This window comes from Schistocerca gregaria, chromosome 3, assembly GCF_023897955.1.
Source record: "Schistocerca gregaria isolate iqSchGreg1 chromosome 3, iqSchGreg1.2, whole genome shotgun sequence".
Taxonomy (NCBI): Eukaryota; Metazoa; Arthropoda; class Insecta; order Orthoptera; family Acrididae; genus Schistocerca; species Schistocerca gregaria.
Window position 1 is genome coordinate 532,435,993 of NC_064922.1, and position 20,395 is coordinate 532,456,387.

The 20,395-nt window shown below is 41.8% G+C and overlaps 1 protein-coding gene across 1 annotated transcript in view; it reads right to left on the reverse strand.

The window, feature by feature from the left end:
* LOC126353920 (GTP-binding protein Di-Ras1) overlaps window positions 1-20,395 on the reverse strand; it is a 1,474,116-nt gene that overhangs the window by 1,405,712 nt on the left and 48,009 nt on the right. The window lies entirely within an intron of this gene.

Sequence of the window (20,395 nt, forward strand, 5' to 3'; positions counted from 1 at the left end):
GAGGAGGGGGAGGGGGCATCACATCAAATGGAACTCGCCTGTGTGATCCTCAAACCACTCCATCACCGTCTTGGCCTTGTGACATGGCACATTATTTTGTTGCAAAATGCTACTGCCGTCGGGAAACATGGTCGTCATGACGGAGTGTACATGGTCTTCCCCATACTCCTTGACCGTCATAGTGCCTTTCACGAGCTCTTTTAGACCCATGGATGCCCATGAGAATGTTCCCCAGAGCATAAGGGAGCCGCCGCCAGCTTGTCTCCGTCCCACAGTGCAGGTGATAAGGAGCTGATTCCTGTAAGACAACGGATTCACGCCCTCCCATCGGCATTATGAAGAACATTTTGGCATTCATCAGACCATGCAACGCTCCGCCACTGCGCCAATGTCCAGTGCCGATGGTCACATGCCAATTTAAGACATAGCTGTCGATGTCGTGATGTTAACATTGACACATGCATTGGTCATCGGTAGCGGTGACGCATCTTTACGTATGTGTTCACACACACTTGTACTCTGCCTATCATTAAAGTCTGATGATAGTTCCGCCACAGTTCGCCGCCTGTCCTGTTTTACCAGTCTACTTAGCCTACGAAGTCTAACATTTGTAATGATGGGTGGCATCGCGACGCGTGGACGAGGTTTCACCTTGTGTTGGAGACACTCACAACGTCACTCCACGTACACCCGAGAAGTCGTGCAGTTTTCAAAATGCTCGTGCCGATCCAGCTGGCAGTGACAATCCGCCCTCGGTCAAACTTAGATATATTGCGCTCCTCCTGCACTCTACAAAAGGACAGCCCGCTCACTGATACTTCATGCACCGTGCGTGTGTCTCACTAGCACTCATTCCTAACCAGGGGACGTTTCTATCGCCTGGGCGGGTTTATATCGATAGTAGGTCGGTGATCATAATGTCATGGCCGATCAGCTTATATTTAAATAACACACGACTGTAAAAATATAGTAATAAAACACAGTTACTTTTTCAAACTGTTCCAGAGTAGTTCGATAATTTCCAAACCTAATATTCAGATATACTAACCTCAAGGATCGGTCATAAAGCAATTTACGTCATGTCAACAGTAGCTATTATTGTTTTATGTACTTACACACGTATGTTACTCACAAACTATAATAGTTTGTGTGTCCCAACTCGTACTTAAAGTTAAGAGAACATTTTTAAATAAGATACAAATTATGTTTTATAAACACTCCGACTTACGCTAATATAGCCGTTGCAGAAGGTCGCACAAAATGCTACTTTCTACAGACAATGTTTAACATTTCTTAACAGCTTTTACCAATGATTACAGATAACCTATGGTTTCAATTCCTCGGTTTTTGACTGTCTGGTTAATACAATGACAGACATGCGGCATCGGTAAAGGTAAATTCTTCCAAGTTCCAGTAGAGCGCGAATATCGTCAGCTTCGCTTATTTCCTCACGATAAATGTAGTAACGTGAAGAGAAAATTCATTTGTCGTAGTGTTCGCACATATTTCGCGCTCCACGACGTTTAGTGTTCTCATATCTATTGTCGAATATAGATATATACTCTGTGATTTCCATGATTTTGACGATCTACTACTTTTAAAACAAAATACAGTTCGAGAAAAAAGAAAAAACACGAGAAAAGCATATGAAGGGACTGGTACCATACTCCAAAATGAAATCACAACTGTTGGACATGTAACTCTATCCCTTCACACGTTTTACACTATTTGCTGTATCCGAATAAGAAAATGGCTATACAATATGTCGGATCTTAAACAATACTTACGGACAATGTTTAATAGATTTTACTTTGACTGGAGGCACAGTAATAGTAAATTTTTTGAAAGAAGCTGCCGCCATTTCACTGCAAAAATTTAAATTTTATTGTTATACAGTCCAGATTTTGGCATTATGTCATTTTCAAGTATAAAAACTCAAACTAAAAACTATGAATCACAAACGCAAGAAAGAAGGCAACCGCGAAAAATTTGCAACGATCCAAATCTCTACTGGCCTATATAGTGCACCATGTTTTACATAATTAACTTTATAACAAGGCAGAAAATTCATGTTTGCTTCAAATATATTACGATAATACAATTCACGATGTTTCCGTGTGAACCTTAACAGTCTACCTTCATGTCACATACTGCAAACACTGTTATGTACCAGTCTACGCAAAGGTAATGTATTTATCACGCAAAATAAATATTTCAACTACCTTGTTCCTAACCTAACACCTCACAGAGCGCATTGTGCAGACTGTGATGTCTTCAGGCGAGCTTTGGAAGATCGTGTCATCTATGTCCATCTCAGTCATTGTTCAGACACAATAGTGCGGCACATGCCTGTTTATTGGGTAAAGTTTCATGTCACAGCTGCGATATAGGGCCCAGAAATCAAAGTCTGCAACTCATTTCGACATTTCAGAGATGTTTCCACTTTAACTGATGACAGATCTGGACTGTATCACTTCATCTCGTTTTCTGACAGTCTGATGTCTTTTGACACATAAATAAGATAAAGAATCGTGGTGTTTATACACTGTTATTCATGGTTACCCTGTTTCTTGCTTTTGTGATTTATACTTCTATTGTTTATATCTGGTTTTGTACTTAAAATGGCCTAATACTGCAATTGAAATTGTGTAAGTATATAATAAAAGTTATTACATGATAGCAGCATAATGAAAAAAGACAATATTTAATATTTCATAAAAACTTTTACGAGTGATTATAAATAAACTTTGGTTTCAGCTTCGTGCATTTTTCAGTTTCATGGTTTTTGACTAACTCGTTAATACATTGACTGACATGTGGCATCAATAAAGATAAATTCTTGCAAGTCACACTACAATGCGAATATCCTCAGCTTCGCTCATTTCCAAAGAATAAATGTATCAGTGTGAATAGAAAATTATTTTGTGGAACTGTTTGCTCATATCATTCACTCCGCGACATTTAGTGTTCTTATATCTGTTGTCAAAAATAATTATTCTCTGTGATGTACATGAGTCTGACGATCCATTAGCCTTCAGACATGACACATTTTGGAGGAAAAAGAAAAGCGAGAAGAGCATTTGAAGAGACTCACACCGTACCCCAAAGTGAAGTCACAACTTTTGGCCACGTGACTGCATATCTTACACGTTTTACACTATTTGCTATACCACATGTGGGAATAATTGTTGTAAAACACGAATAATTTTATTACAGAACTATCTGAGAAATCCGGCGTTGGCCGTGTATTTATTTATTCCAGTCTTCTGTTATTACCTTCTCTCCTTTCCCCCTCCATTCATCTCCCTCTTCCCCTGTCTGTGACTATATCCTACTCCGTCCTCCCTCTCTGTTCGTTTCCTCCCCCGACAATCTCACTTTCCCCTTCTCCCATCTCTATTTGTGCATCTCGTCGTCCCCTCTCTGTCTGTCAGCCTATTCCTTCCCCGTCCTCCTGGATAGCCACACTGTCGCTACGTCCCCACCCCAGTGCGAGGTTGAAGTTTTTACCTCCGCGGTGTTTAATTCCAGATAGTATCATGTATACCAACTTTGGTTGAAATCGATCCATGAACTAAGGAGGAAATGTTGAATATATGTGTATGTGACATACGCTGAGGTGTCGAAAGTCCTGGGATAGCGATATGCAGATATACAGATGGCCGTAGTATCACTTACACTAATTATGAAAAAAGGCAGTGAATTACCGGAGCTGTCTTTTATAGTCAGGTGATTCATGTAAACAGACTGCGAGCGTGGAATCATTGAGCTAAATTTCGAAAATAATTAGAGAATTCAACATTCCGAGGTCCACAGTATCAAGAGCGTCCCGAGAATACCAGATTTCAGGCATCACCTCTCACCATGGACAATGCCGTGGCCTGTGGATTTTACTTTACGACCTAGAGCGCGTGTTATTACCCTAAATCCTTCCAGGCAAATGCCGCGATGGTGCCTTTGAAAGGTCACGGCCGATTTAATTCTCCATCCGTCAAACGTCACGAGCTTGTGCTCGGTCACTAGTGGTCTCGTCGTCGACGGGACGTAAAAAAAGTATTCATCCAATACTGCGTTAAAAAACCACAGAAATCCATCAGAGAGGCACAACAAACGTATCCTTTAGGACAGTGTGGCGAAATTTGGCGTTAATGGGCTATGGCAGCAGACGACCAACGCGAGTGCCTTTGGTAACAGACGACATCGCCTGTAGCGCCTCTCTTAGGATCGTGAACATATCGATTGGACCCTAGGTGTCTGGTCAGATGAGTCTCGATTTCAGTTGGTAAGAGCTGATGGTAGGATTCGAGTGTGGCGCAGACCTCACAAAGCCATGGACTCAAATTGTCAACAAGGCACTGTGCATGCTGGTGTTGGAGACGTCATGTTTCCGACGTGATTGTGGCCGCACGACGGGAATTAACAGACCCTGAGCGCGAAATGGTAGTTAGAGCTAGAAGCATGAGATTTTCCACTTCGGAAATCGTTAGAGAATTCAATATTCCGAGGTCCACAGCGTCGAGAGTGTCCCAGAGTACCAAATTTCAGACATTACCTCTCACCATGGACTATGGAGTGGCTTGTGTTTTTATGGATGACAATGCGCCATGTCACCGGGTTCCAGTTGTTCGCTGTTGGTTTGAGGAACTTTCTAGACAATTCGAGCAAACGATTTGGCCTCCCAGAACGCCCGACATAAACATTATAAAACTCCGTCTTCAGACAACAAGTAGCCCATCGGGAGCATCCGACCGCCGTGTCATCCTCAGGTGAGGATGCGGATAGGTGGGGCGTGTGGTCAGCACACCACTCTCCCGGTCGTTATGATGGTTTTCTGTGACTCGAGCCGCTACTATTGGGCATTGGCATTACGAGGCTGAGTGCACACCTAAAAATGTCAACAGCGCATGGCGGCCCGAATGGTCACCCATCCAAGTTCCGGCCATGCCCGACAGCGCTTAACTTCGGTGATGTGACGGGAACCTGTGTATCCACTGCGGCAAGGCCGTTGCCAACATAAACCTTACCGAACATTGATGAAACATAATCAAGAGGTCAGTTGGTGAACAAAATTCCACAGCGGCAACACTTTCGCAATTGTATACGGCTAGACAGGCAGCATGGCTCGGGTACTTCTGCAGGGGACTTCCAACGACTTGTTGAGTCCCTGCCACATCGAGTTGCTGCAGCACACCGGGCAGTACACCGATATCCCATGGCATTTCTCATGTCAGTGTATATTGTACACATTTGTATCTGATTCCCTGGGTTTCGCACCATACGACTCCAGGGAGGAATTAAATCGGTGATGTTCAGCTTTGTGGCTTGATCTTAGCCCAAAAACGGGATAACATTATTAGCTAGTAACAGTGCTTATTCTTGCAACTTGGTTTGTCAACTAAATACGGTAGATAAATATCAATGGTGGTCTCTGAACATTTCGACAATGTTTCTGGGTGTATCACATGTTCACACCTCTCGCCATATGAATGTATGTATCACATTGTCAACTGTCAAACACGGTCGTTTCGGCGGTCTATGTGCTACGACGTGGAGAGCGATAACGTTGCATAGGCGTACTGACCTACAAATCTTTGAACATGGTATACTCACCGTTCAGCATTACTGTGCGTCTGTTCAGGGGTGCACTCGGCCCTGACTTCAATTTATGAGTGACAATGCGTGACAGCATCGAACTGTGGAGATGGATCGGCAACTGGAAAGAAAGAATATTCGCGAATGGCCTGGCCTGCAAGTTTCCCCTAGTGCAACCCCACCGAGACGTGTGAGGAGCATTGGGGGTGGAGGGTGAGTGATCCTATTAAAGCGCCTCTACAAGCACCTATGACCCGCCCAGCAGTTGTCAATCGCGCTGGTGAACGAATGGAACGCTTTACAACAAGGACACTTTATCAGTCTTGTGGTCAACCCGGGAACAGGTTCCTGAGCATGCTTTGGCGCTAGTGGTAATCACACACGTCCCGCCTTTTGTAACGTCGACGATCCCGTCAGGAACCCCGGTGACGTCAGTGTAATTATTGTCTTGGAGTAAAAGTGTAATTTCTGCTCGTCTCATTGCGTATTTCTTTCACTTACCTTCTGTACTAAACTGTAACATCACTTCATGTGCGTAGTACGAGTGCCAAAGTGCTATTTTACATGACAGTGACACGTTATGCTAAAACAGCATTTGCCGCAAAGTTTTGTACGCCTTTACGTAAAACAAGGACAGCAGTGGTCTCAGAAGTTAACCCTGTGGAGTGCCAGTACTAATTTTCCCCTCTTCAAAGAAAAATTTATCATGAGAGCAGCATGAGCTATCGAACATGACTCTTGGCTTCCTATCAGCTAAATATGAAATGTACCACTTATTGATTACAACGATCCAGATGAGCATACACCGTCACGATCCAATGAGCCCCTCGCAGGCAGAGATCAACAACAGCACAGGTCAGCAGCTCCATACGGGGCAATTCAGACATGGCGCCAACATAGAGCGGACATGCGCTGAAAGGACATCGGACACATCTCCACCTTTATATCCGGTGATGGCGCTCAGATCCACATCGTCTTCGTACCTCGCAGCGCCGCCAAGTATGCTGCAGTATTATGGAAAAATGTACGATGTAGCTGTGACCCACATACACATGCTCTTTAACGGTTTAGACTAGTGACCTAAGGCTGGTGTTACTAGCCGCGAGCGATCTCCAACGTCTGCGGGACAACTTCCGAGGAGTTGCTCGAATGATCAGTATGTAGACGCCTGCCTTACATAACAGTGAGGTAAAGGATACGTGAACGAGTCATAGTATGGATTTCATGTACTTCTAGTATGAGAACGTTGGAAGTTGCAGTTGAAGAAATGTAGCTTCGGTAGTTTTAATCTCGTTACTCAGAACCAATTTATCTTATTCCATAATGAAATGGACACATTATGCAAGTCACATGCCAAGTGTGAACACATTACCTATATTGTTTTAGTTACCAATTACGTGTTACATTGGCCATCTGTTCGATATTTCCTAACGATGTGGAATGACTGAATTAACAGGCTATTTAACGTAATTCGTATTTAATTATTGCAGCATGTTGAACATTTATGGACGTGTTCCTATAACATAAATGAGCTACTTGGTGCAATATGACAGCAATCGAAACAGAGTGGAAAATAAAAGAAAATATTTGCTCTCGACTACATGAGTTACAAGTTTATAATTTATTTTCTTGGAATAGCAGAGACCCATGCAAATAGTTTTGGTATGCTTTAAAATTTATCTTTATTTTATATTTGGCGTTCTCTATCATCACGCAAGTTTAGTAGTCGAATTATTCAGTCCTGTCTGAGTCTGACCGATGTGGATCGCAGTTTTATTTCTTTTTTTTTCTTTTTTAGTATGAAACTGAAGTTGAACTTCCAACTACAAATTAACTATTCTGACAGAAGAGTTCAAATCAGGACACACTCTCTATTGTCTCCAGGATCTCTGTCAATACTGTTGCCTGGCCCATCCACAATAATCACTGTTTCTTCCTTGCTAAAGTCTTTACAAAGTGAACCTAAATCCTCTGTCACCTGAACCTCACTAGCACTAGGTTTAAAAAATATGGTTACATGGTGTTCTAATCCTAATTCATCCTCCAGAAGTTGGTCTACACAGAACAACAGAACCGTCTTTCTGTGTCTCACTTCCATACATTCTTAGTCACTTTTCTACTGGAATTTTATTGTGCCCTGTCTGCAAGTACCCTCTGCCAAGCGCTTGTCAGTGTCTAACTGAAGCTACAGGGCAAAGTTACTTTTCAAGCTCACAACGAAGCTATCTAACGAAGTTCTAAGCCTCTTTCTTCCGTTGCCTGATGCCAGTACCCTCCTCTCCTTACCCTCCTCTCCTTACCCTCCTCCATCCTTAAGCTGCCCAGATCTTTCCTATCCTGATCTAGACCCAGTACATTAAAATTTACGCTGCGTTTCGCAAGTAAGACTTAAAACAATGAAGGGATATTTTGTATATAACTTGCTAAAAAGGAAAAAGGACAATTAAATGAGATTTTTTAAGTTTATTGCACCAGACTGTAAACAATGATACGACTGTAATCCTACTTTACAATCTTTTCGCGTTTTCTAGAATAATATGCGAAGGAAAGAGAAACCTTTAATGGGAGTAGCCGATCGGTCTGAGGCGCTGCTGTCATGGACTGTGCTGCTGGTCCCGGCGGAGGTTCGAGTCCTCCCTCGGGCATGGGTGTGTGTGTTCGTCCTTAGGATAATTTAGGTTCAGTAGTGTGTAAACTCAGGGACTGATGACCTTACCAGTTATGTCCCATAAGATTTCACACACATTTGAACATTTTGGTAAACTTGAAAACACACTAATACACGTATTTAATTAGTTATAGGTATTAAACTCTAAGTTTTATTTCCGTCTAAATCCGTACAAGGGCACAAAACTCGCACGTGACTCCTGGTGCAGTACTGCCAACAATCCCTAGGCCTGTTTGAGGTTATGTTTAAAATATACTTTTGAGGAAGGCTGAAATATTTTCCACTATGGTGCCAAGGCTCTCACATCAATGCACAAAATAATGTTCAATAATACCAACAACCTAATCTTACGGCTCCAAAATACGACACGTAAAAACACGCAACATGACAAACAAACTTACCAAACACCTATTTGGGAGGGGAAGAAGGCATTTTGACGATATCTTTATTGCGATGTATTGGACTTCAAATTTTCGTAATACACAAATATAAATCATAATCCTCGAAGTATTAATGTAAACATGCCAAAGACAAGGACAGAACAATACTAAGATGAAAGGTCAGTATCTTCGAAAAACAATCTTTACACGAAAATAAAATTTTTATAGAATAAAAATGACACACGCATGTTATTATTTATTATAATAAACAAGTAAATTTACAAATTTGTGATTGAAAACTGAAATTCTAACTTTACACCAAAATGACATTGTTTCTGAAATATGTACGACTTTGGGCGCAAATCATACACGGCACTCTTGTTGTAACTTAAATTATTCTATAAGCTTAAACAAGAAATACACCTGGCTTGCATTTTAGCACTGCTGATTAAATACAGGTTAAGGTGCACTTGTTGATGACAATGTTTGATGCATATACCACACACATCAGGTACAATACACCATCAAATAAATATTTATTGGTCTAAATTGTCTGTATTACTTATTAAAATGAATGTGGCTTGCTTACTGACACTACTGAAACAAGATACAGGTCATTCTATGAGTGTAGTTTGATTTTTGTACCGGGTCTCTCCAAATACATTTAAATTGGTTCTGTAACATTGAAAAACTCACATAGGCGTTACTGCTGATGTAACTTACAATTAAAGTGCACTTGTCAACTAATTACCAAAATAAACTATGTTATCCCCATGATGTTGGCACTGACAACATCACATGCTTGCAAGTAGCACTTTCAGCTAGTGTACCATTCACTTGTATATCTTCCCAAGCTAGGAAAGCATTTAGCAGGGCGATGTGGTCAGGATGCCTACCACCAGTACCACTAGATATGTTACATGCCGGTTTTACATACCAGTGACAAAAGCTAGTGCGAAAGACAGGCTTAGAGATTGCACCAGTGTGTAAATGAAGACATCAGCAAGTCTGATCATGATATCACCCAGAGAAGTTGCGACTTCTTCCAGAAAAATGTGATTCGTTCCTACAAGCAAAAGAGAAGAGTCAGTAAGTTGCGATTTCTCGGTGTCAGCAACACAGAAGTTGTTCCAACAAGCTAAAAACATAGCCATATTTGTGATGCAACGTGCACTGGTAATAACTTGTCCATGGCATCACAAGCCATACCACCTTTACTAAGATATCACGAACGGATTATTTACCTTGACCGCATGATCTCACAGGCCAAGATGGCGGATCCAAGAGATCAAGGTGGCTTTATGGTAGCAATGAGAACGAAACAGCCGAACCTATCACAGTACAAGGGGATTTTCAGTAAGTAGCTCAACACTTTTTTTTCTTCTAAAAGCCAATTGGTTTGACTCAGGACTCCAAGAAACCATACTTTTCCGTACTCTTTTGGCTAAGAATTTTTTTAACATACTTTCTGTTCAGTGCGTCTGCCTTAACCTTTCTGGGAAGGCCTGGGCGCCCACATTGTACCACTCTACTGGAGATGTCTGAGGCCACGTCTTGCTGGATCAATAACCTCCCCATCATTCATGTACTGCTTCCCGTGTGAAGTGCATCCTTCATGGGGACAAACAGATGGAAGGTGTTATAAGACGGACAGGAAGTACAGCCAAATGAAATTTATGAGCTCCTCTCGGGAGCGCAAACTTGTGACAAGTCCTGCATTGTCATGGAGAAGGAGACGTTCGTTTGCATTTTTGTGATGCCGAACACGCTGAAGTCATTTCTTCAGTTTTCTGAGGGTAGCAGAATACACCTCTGTGTTATTTGTTGCGCCATGAAGGAGGACATAAAATAGAATAATCCCGTCAGGATCGCAGAAGACCGTTGCCATGACTTTACTGGCTAAAAATGTTCTTGTGAACATTTTCTTCGGAGCAGAGACGGTGTGGCGCTTCTCCATGGATTGCTGTTTTGTTTCCGGTTCCACGTCATGAGGCCATGTTCCGTCGCCTGTGGCGATGATCGACAAACAATTGTCACAATCAGCCTAGTAACGTGCAGCCAGTTCCTCATATACAATCCTTCGTTGCTCTTTGTGATCTTCTGTTAGACGCAAGGAACCGAGTTGGTACCCACCCTTGAGTACTCCTACTAATGGACGAGTGTGTCAGCAACAGCAACAGAGACGAGTGGCGAGGTGTTGGTTTGTGATCCGTCTACCACCTCGAATGAGAGCGCCTAGACGTACCAGCATTGCAGGAGTCACAGCTGTGTGACGCTGGCTGGTACGGGGGAGATGGGAGAAGTTTGCACGGCCATGTTGCGATGACGACAGACACTTCGCCCGACGACTCACTTTGCTTTTGTTCAGGTCTCATAGACATTCTGTAAGCGCCTATGACTATCTGCGATGCCCTGGTTTTCCAGAAAAAGAAACCCAATGTCAGCTCTCTGCTTAGAACGCATCTCCGTTACAGACGCCATTTTGAAGGCTACGTATATTGCCGCCACCTATCGGAATTTCATGAAACTATAGGTATCGAAGCGAGAATATTGGTGAGTAATTGTGTTTTCCATGTGGCTGCTAGGAGGGCTGATTAAACAGGACGCAGTACAGAGGAGAAATCTACCTCACAGACACTATTATTCACCTTCATGCCGGACGGACGCCTCGTGTTTTCACATGTGGCATATCTGAGTGTGGAGGCCGACACTACATGCTATGAATTGTGGGTACTTTCAAAAGCGACTGCTGTCTCTGTGATGTTGTATAAGTGCTTTCAAAAAGAAACTAGTTGAGGGTTGTACAGAGAAAACCGTTGAAAGTATCGTAACTGTTATTGCCTGTAGAAGGAAGTGCGATCTTTATAGGAGCGCCGGCGTCCCAAACTCGCTACTAGCGGCACAAACTCATGCGTCGAATTTGCCCTCCACTCAGTCGCGCTGAAAACGGTGGTATGAAAACTTCGTATGTAGTACAAATGGATGTGGTACGTTTCTCGGCAGTGGAAGGTGTGCGGGGAACGGAAATTAATCGAAAAATGGCTCAAGCGTACGGAGAGCACTGCATGTCTGTTGAAGGATCACGGCGTGACACAAGCGAGTCAGGAAAGGACAGATTCAATGAAGGACAGATGTCGCTGGCTATTGACACGTGGCCTGAAACGTGACACAGCATCACCGGTGTCATTGCCCAGCAGGTAGACGTCTTCATTGTGGAAGAGTTGTGGTAGCAGCCACTTCCACAGAGTCTGATTGAGCGTCGGAACTGCAACGGGTATGCAGTGCTCCCCGTATATTTGTATTGTTTTTAATATTTATAGCTTTAGCAGCCATCATATCTAGTGCCAAGATTCTCTCCTCAGAGCACTTGAGATTGCAGCATTAACAGATAACCATCTGGTACTGGTACCTCACACTTGAGGTATCACTGGTACACCTTTCGTGGAAAAATCTGCCTGAATTATAGTCAGTCATTATGTTTGGCGTTGTGTACGGAGGCACAGAGCCAGAACGTTCTTTTAAAAATTATGCAATTATCTGTGTTTAGAGAGAGAACTTGGGAAAATTGCTACTGACATGCGAATTGTTAAAGAGACGGTATTTCGCAGTTTTTCGTGTTCTGCTGGAATAAATACGAGTGAAAAGCAACTAGGCATGAATGGAAACAGTATAATCATAGGTAAAACAGTGGACGTAAATTTTGAAGAGACATACATCGTCATTTTCAAAGTAAAATTCTTTTACGCCTTCAGAGACGTTCAAATGCTCGCGCTCCTTTCGCTACCTGCGCTGCTTTTACAACCTCGACTTCACCTCCTTCCAGAGGCAATAACATTGCGATCCTTTTAGCGGTTTTCATTCCATTGCTTGTGGTACATTAAAGTGTGAATGCATCTTATATTCATACACGGTAACTATTTTAAAACAGCCAGATGTCTGTCTCGCACTATTAATATTGCTCGAGATTTCAGGTAGAAAAAATATGTGTGATTTCGTCAATCAGCGATTCTTTAATAAACCTTTTTCGGTACCTAATAAAGCTGAACTTTGGACTCACATAGTAGGCGTATCAATTGCCACTCAAAAGGGACACTTCCTAAACCTACCACTCTTCAAGAGACTACGGCAGACTGTGCCGTGGCTTCGCTAAATATTAATTACATGCATTTGGGCAATGAACTGGTGAACAAATTGAAACGCGTCAACACTTTTGTTCCATGGACAGGGTGGGCAGCAATCTGCGACTGTTTGCTGGTGATGCTGTGGTGTAAGCGAAGGTATCGTCGTTCAGTGACAGTGGCAGCATATTTGATAACTTAGACAAAATTTATAGTTGCTGTGAAGAATGGCAGCTTGCTGGAACTGTATAAAACAATATGTTAATGCAGGTGAGTAGGAAAAACAATCAATTGATGTTCGAATATAGCATTAGTAGTGTGCTGCACCAATTAAATATCGTAACGTTGCAAAGCGATATGAAATGGAAAACTGGAAATTAGTCTTAAGATCCTGTGAGACCAGACTGCAGAGGTAATCGGTCCCTAAGCTTACACACTACTTAACCTAACTTAAACTAACTCACCCTAAGGACAACACACACACACACACACACACACACACACACACACACACACATGCCCGAGGGACGACTCGACCATCCGACGGAAGCAGCCGCGCAGACAGTGAGAAGGCGCCTTAGACCGCGTCGCTACAACGCGTGACTATGAAATGGAACGCTCATCTGAAGACGTTAGTAGGGAAGGTAAATGGTCGACGTTGTTTTTTGGAGAATTTTAGGGAAGTGCAGCTTCTCTATTAAGGAAACACAGTTGTCGTCGTTGTTGTTGTTATTGTTGTGGTCTTCAGTCCAGAGACTGGTTTGCTGCAGCTCTCCATGCTACTCTATCCTGTGCAAGCTTCTTCATCTCCCAGTACCTACTGCAACCTACATCCTTCTGAATCCGCTTAGTGTATTTACCTCTTGGTCTCCCTCTACGATTTTTACCCTCCACGCTGTCCACCAATACTAATCTCGCGGTTCTAGGCGCGCAGTCTGGAACCGTGTGACTGCTACGGTCACAGGTTCGAATCCTGCCTCGGACATGGATATGTGTGATGTCCTTAGGTTAGTTAGGTTTAAGTAGTTCTAAGTTCTAGGGGACTAATGACACTGAGTTGAGTCCCATAGTGCTCAGAGCCATTTGAACCAATACTAAATCGGTGATCCCTTGATGCCTCAGAACATGTCCTATCAACCGATCCCTTCTTCTAGTCAAGTTGTGCCACTAATTTCTCTTCTCCACAATTCTATTCAATACGTTCTCATTAGTTATGTGATCTACCCATCTAATCTTTTTTTAAATTGTAAGACATTTCCAGGGGCAGATGTGAACCCTGACCACAACCTATTGGTTATGAACTGTAGATTAAAACTGAAGAAACTACAAAAAGGTGGGAATTTAAGGAGATGGGACCTGGGTAAAGTGACAGAACCAGAGGTTACAGAGAGTTTCAGGCACAGCGTTAGGGAACGATTGGGAAGAATGGAGGAAAGAAGTACAATAGAAGAAGAACTGGTAGTTTTGAGAGATGAAATAGTGAAGGCAGCAGAGGATAGAGTAGATACAAAGACGAGTGATGGTAGAAATCCTTGGGTAACTGAAGATCTATTGAATTTAATTGCTGAAAGGAGAAAATATAGAAATGCAGTAAATGAAGCAGGCAAAAAGGAATAAAAATGTCTCAAAAATGAGAAACAGGAAGCGCAAAATGGCTAAGCAGGGACGGCTAGAGGACAAATGTAAGGTTGTAGAGGCATATATCACTAGAGGTAAGATAGTCACTGCCTAAAGGAAAATTAAAGAGACCTTTGGAGAAAAGAGGACCACTTGTATGAAGGTGGAAGGAGTATATAGAGGGTCTATACAAAGGACGTAAGGACATCATTATGGAAATGGAAGAGGAGGTAGATGAAGATGAAATGGGAGATATGATACTGCGTGAAGAGTTTGACAGAGCACTGTATGACCTAAGTCGAACTCAGGCCCCTGGAGTAGACAGCATTCCATTAGAAATACTGATAGTCTTGGGAGAGCTAGCCCTGTCAAAACTGTAGCATCTGGAGAGCAAGATGTATCAGTCAGGTGAAATATCCTGAAACCTCAAGAAAAATTTAATAATTCCAGTCCCAAACAAAGCAGATCTTGAGAGGTGTGAAAATTACCGAACTATCAGTTTAATAAGTCACGGCTGCAAAATACTAACACGAATTCCTCACAGACGAAGGGAAAAACTGGTAGAAACCGACCTCGGGGAAGATCAGTTTGGATTCCATAGAAATGTTGGAACACTTGAGGCAACACTGACCCTACGACTTATCTCAGACGACAGATTAAGGAAAGGCAAACCTACGTTTCTAGAATTTGTAGACTTAGAGAAAGCTTTTGACAATGTTGACTGGAATACTCTGTTTCTAATTCTGGAGGTACGCAGCGGTAAAATACAGGGAGCGAAAAACTATTTGCAATTTGTACAGAAACCAGATGGCAGTTGTAAGAGTCGAGGGGCATGAAGGGGAAGCAGTGTTTGGGAAGGGAGTGAGACAGTGTTGTAGTCTATCCCCAATGTTATTCAATCTGTATATTGAGCAAGTAGTAAAGGAAACAGGTATAGAACACTATTGCCACTCAATCTTGAGTACTGGTAGAGTGCGTGGGGTCCCCACCAGGTCGGATTAAAGGAAGGCCTCGAAGAAATTCAAAAGAGTGGTGTTAGATTTGTCACCTGTAGGTTCTATCAGCACGTAAGTGTTACGTGGATGATTCGTGAACACAAATAGAAATCCCTGAATGGAAGAAGACAATCTTATCGCGAGGCGCTATGAATAAAATTTAGAGAACCGCCATTTGAGGCCAACTGCAGAACGATTCTGCTACCGCCAAAGTACATTTCGCACAATGAGCACGAATAAAAGACAAATAAGAGCTCGTGCGGAAATATATAGACGCTCGTTTTTCCCTCGCTCCATTTGCAAGTGCAAGAGTAAAGGAAGCCTTCAGAAGTGGTACAACGTACTTTCCGACATGGACCGTAGGGTGACTTGTGGATGTAAAAGGAAATGAAGATGACTGAAGCCTAAAAGACAAAAATGTAACAAGTGTAGAGTGTAAGAAGGAGCTATCAGCTGGAGATACATCGAAAAATAATAATACGGTTCCAATTGCAATAAGTAACTGTTAGCTATGTACAAGATGGCTGTCGGTGCCAGACTTTTTTGAATACTAACCAAAAGAAACTTTGAGAACCAATTTATCAAGAATGTCTGGACTGTTAAAAAGGATTCAGTTATTTTTTGTTTCGGTTTGGCACAGTGGGTGATCTGTCCTTTACCGCTACAAGGAAAAAACGCACTCGATTTCATTTAAAGGTAATGGCCACTGCTGTTCAAACGTAAAGGGAGCTGTTCTGAATGATTACATTGGAAGGCACAAAAATAATAGTTAATGAACACTAAACAGGTTGAATGGACGCCGTGGGTGAAGAATTGTGTCAATAAAGGCCTAGTATGTTGAAACAATAAAAACGTTCATCACGACAAAGCACCTTTCCACAGTGATGTTTTGGCAATGGAGAACCAGAGGTGTCTGAAATATCAGTCACTGTATTCATGAGATGTTAAATCTGTTTCAAGGAAATACGTTACGGAGAACTTTTAGTAGCAGTTAAACAAACAATACCACCCAACGGTAGAACTTCCAAAAACGAGATTTGTGTTCTAAGTTTAGACAGTGGAAGAACGTTCAACAAGATGTTTGACCTAACGAGGCATATACTGAAAAACAAATACACTGTCGAAGCGAAAGCCATTTTGTTAATAATATACGACAGAACCTATTTTAAATTACAGAGAAAGGGGGAGTTTTTTAAGTCTGTTTAAATGTACACAAATATGAATAACAAACCACAATCACCGCTCATCTTTGACGCTAATACTTACTTTCCTACTTTTAGAAACAATACTTTAAAACATATAGAATCGCCGACGTAAGTGCTGATAACGGCGAGTTCTACCCATTTTGAGCATCGCCTTGTTGACAGCGGGCGACATGAGCGCACGTTTCCGCTTCATCGGCAAAGCCACAGATGAAGCCAACGCTTGGCAGACTATTGGGTTGCAAACAAGTCCTACACAGCAAGCGTGTCAAATACAAAGGCATCAACTTATACATGGTAGAGTCAGAAGCTTTTGAATTTTCTCTTTCATTGTGTGACAATAGTCTTTTTATTACACTCAAATTAAGGAATTTATATAACGTTTTATTGAAGACAAACATTTCAGACTGATCTGATAACGAAATTAAATTTTTAAATTTCTGTATTTCGAAACATTTTATTCATATTTCAGCACTTGTAATAAATATACTAATAACATAGGATGCGTAAGTACATTAATGATTCGGAACTACCATACTATCGGCATGGAAGTGCAAATTTCTGCCATACTGTCATTTACAGTTGCGGAGTTTACGTTTCCTCATTTGTAAAGAAACGCGAAAGTTGACGCCGGTGGTAGTAAAAGTCCGCCTGTACTTCATGTAACATGGTATGTAACACAGATACTTCCTGAGCCGTGTAAGATATTACATTTCTGTTCTGGCGTAAATGAACTGTGAAAAAAGTTCTCACTCAGTCACCGAGAGGAGACGGGGACAAATGTACGCAGATTTCTTTTCAGAATTTTTTAAATGTGTCGTTAGTTTTGTTATGTTTAAAACTGTTCAGTCTTTTAACAGGCTTATCAAAGTACACCCTCGTACTTGTACTTATAACTCAGTATTTAAATTTAAGAATGTATAATAATTTTGTTTAGGCTCAAGTCGAGTGCGTAAACGTGCACAGGGGATGAGGCAGGTTTACACACCGACGGCGGTGCGTTTACACTCATTATGGGACACAAAAATTAGTAAACAAAACACGCCAGTAAAATTTTTAAAATTGCTGGGTTTTAGCCAACTTGTACCCGTTATGGCCTACGTAGAATTTTCAGAGTTGATTTAAGGCCTTTTCGTCGTCATTCTCCGAGAAGCAATTTATGGACACAAAATGTGTTTCCTGTGACAGTCATTGTGAAGTAACCTATTATCTCTAAGGTACTGGCTTCATTATGATTTCTCTTTGATTGAGAGTATCGTTTCAAGCAGTAAATACAAAGACCATTTTCATCCTCTTCGTCAGACTGTTGCAGCTCATCAGAGAAAGGAAGAAAAACTGGATGGGTCATTCTTTGAGGCGAGAATGCTTGCTAACGGACCCTTTGGGAAGACTACTTACTGAGAGGAGATTGAGAGGAAAGAAGAGAAACAAGGTGACAGACGAAACAAAGTGAAGCGGAAATTACGTGGACCTGAAGAGGGTCGCAGAAGACAGGAGAGAATGGGCAGTTACCATGTGAACACCTGCCTTTGTGCAGAACACTAATCAGGCGCAGCAGTAGGCTTGTACACATTTTCCCTTGTTCTTGCTTTTAGCAGCTTCTTATCCATCTCAGTTATGGCTCTCATAGAATTCATTCTTTCCGGTTGAGATTCATTAGGTTCAAACAGCTTTCTTTTTCTTTTACGATTTCTACATTTTATTCCACCATGATGGCAATGCAAAATAGCACTAAAATGTTCCCAACAGAGACATGTAAACGTGCCCCATCCTTAGATTTGAATTAATTACGAAAGTACAGTAACGTCCAGGTTTTCAAATTATAAAATGTTTATTTTACAGTAGAATGATCTTCTGTAAATGAAGATATATTTATCTGTTGTTGTTGTTGTTGTGGTCTTTAGTCCTGAGACTGATTTGATGCAGCTCTCCATGCTACTCTATCCTGTGCAAGCTTCTTCATCTCCCAGTACTTACTGCAACCTACGTCCTTCTGAACCTGCTTAGTGTATTCATCTCTTGGCCTCCCTCTATGATTTTTACCCTCCACACTGCCCTCCAATGCTAAATTTGTGGTCCCTTGATGCCTCAGAACATGTCCTACCAACCGGTCCCTTCTTCTTGCCAAGTTGTGCCACAAACTCCTCTTCTCCCCAATTCTATTCAATACCTCCTCATTAGTTATGTGATCTACCCATCTAATCTTCAGCATTCTTCTGTAACACCACATTTCCAAAGCTTCTATTCTCGTCTTGTCTAAACTATTTATCGTCCATGTTTCACTTACATACATGGCTACACTCCATACAAATACTTTCAGAAACGACTTCCTGACACTTAAATCTATACTCGATGTTAACAAATTTCTCTTCTTCAGAAATGCTTTTCTTGCCATTGCCAGTCTACATTTTGTATCCTCTCTACTTCGACCCTCATCAGTTATTTTGCTCCCCAAATAGCAAAACCCCTTTACTACTTTAAGTGTCTCATTTCGTAATCTAATTCCCTCAGCATCACCCGACTTAATTCGACAACATTCGATTGTCCTCTCTTTGCTTTTGTTGATGTTCATCTAATATCCTCCATTCAAGACACTGTCCATTCCGTTCAACTGCTCTTCCAAGTCCTTTGCTGTCTCTGACACAATTACAATGTCATCGACGAACCTCAAAGTTTTTATTTCTTCTCCATGGATTTTAATACCTACTCCGAACTTCTCTTTTGTTGCCTTTACTGCTTGCTCAATATACAGATTGAATAACATAGGGGATAGGCTACAACCCTGTCTCACTCCCTTCCCAACTGCTGCTTCCCTTTCACGTCCCTCGACTTTTATAACTGCCATCTGGTTTCTGTACAAATTGTAAATAGCCTTTCGCTCCCTGTATTTTACCCCTGCCACCTTTAGAATTTGAAAGAGAGTATTCCAGTCAACATTGTCAAAAGCTTTCTCTAAGTCTACAAATGCTAGAAACGTAGGTTTGCTCTTCCTTAATCTTTCTTCTAAGATAAGTCGTAAGGTCAGTATTGCCTCACGTGTTCCAACATTTCTACGGAATCCAAACTGATCTTCCCCAAATTCGGCTGCTACCGGTTTTTCCTTTCGTCTGTAAAGAATTCGCGTTAGTATTTTGCAGCTGTGTCTTATTAAACTATTATCTGTTCTGAATTCTAAAAGGTATGCTCCGAGGAACTTCAATGTTTGAGTACCAATCTTTACTCACATTGCACAGAAACACAAATACATTCTTCGCGCTAAGACTTTCACTCAAGCTAAGTTTGTGAGAGCGGTCAGGAGATGACAATACTGACCTTCCACTGTCGTTGCTCTCAAGCTCTTTAGAAAAGTGCTGTGTTGCCGTGCGTAAACGTGCCCGTCTCTCATTCAGTGTGTCTTCATAGCTATATTTATGAAAGGACCTGCTAATGTCGACTCCGTTTTTTCAAATGTATCTGCCGTAATTTCAACTGCTAGTATCGCAGTTCTAACGGCGTTTCATTCTTCTAAGCCCATTTAATACCTTCGGAGAAATTAAAATATTTAGAACTTAAGATTTAACTTGTTTTAACATGAAACCGATAGCTGTCTTAGACGGAATTTCCCGTTGTTATACGGAGGAGCGGCTTATATTGACACAGCTAAGGGCGCCGAAACAGGTACTAAACAACACGTTTCATTCACTGGCTGTCTGGACACTGTCTCCTGCTGCCAAGCTTGAAGTACTACTGTTCCTCGGAACATCGGTTGATGTACTTGTGGATATTATTTTCGAAGCATAACTGCTAATACTGGTTAGTAAACAAGTTCACTCAGTACCATTGC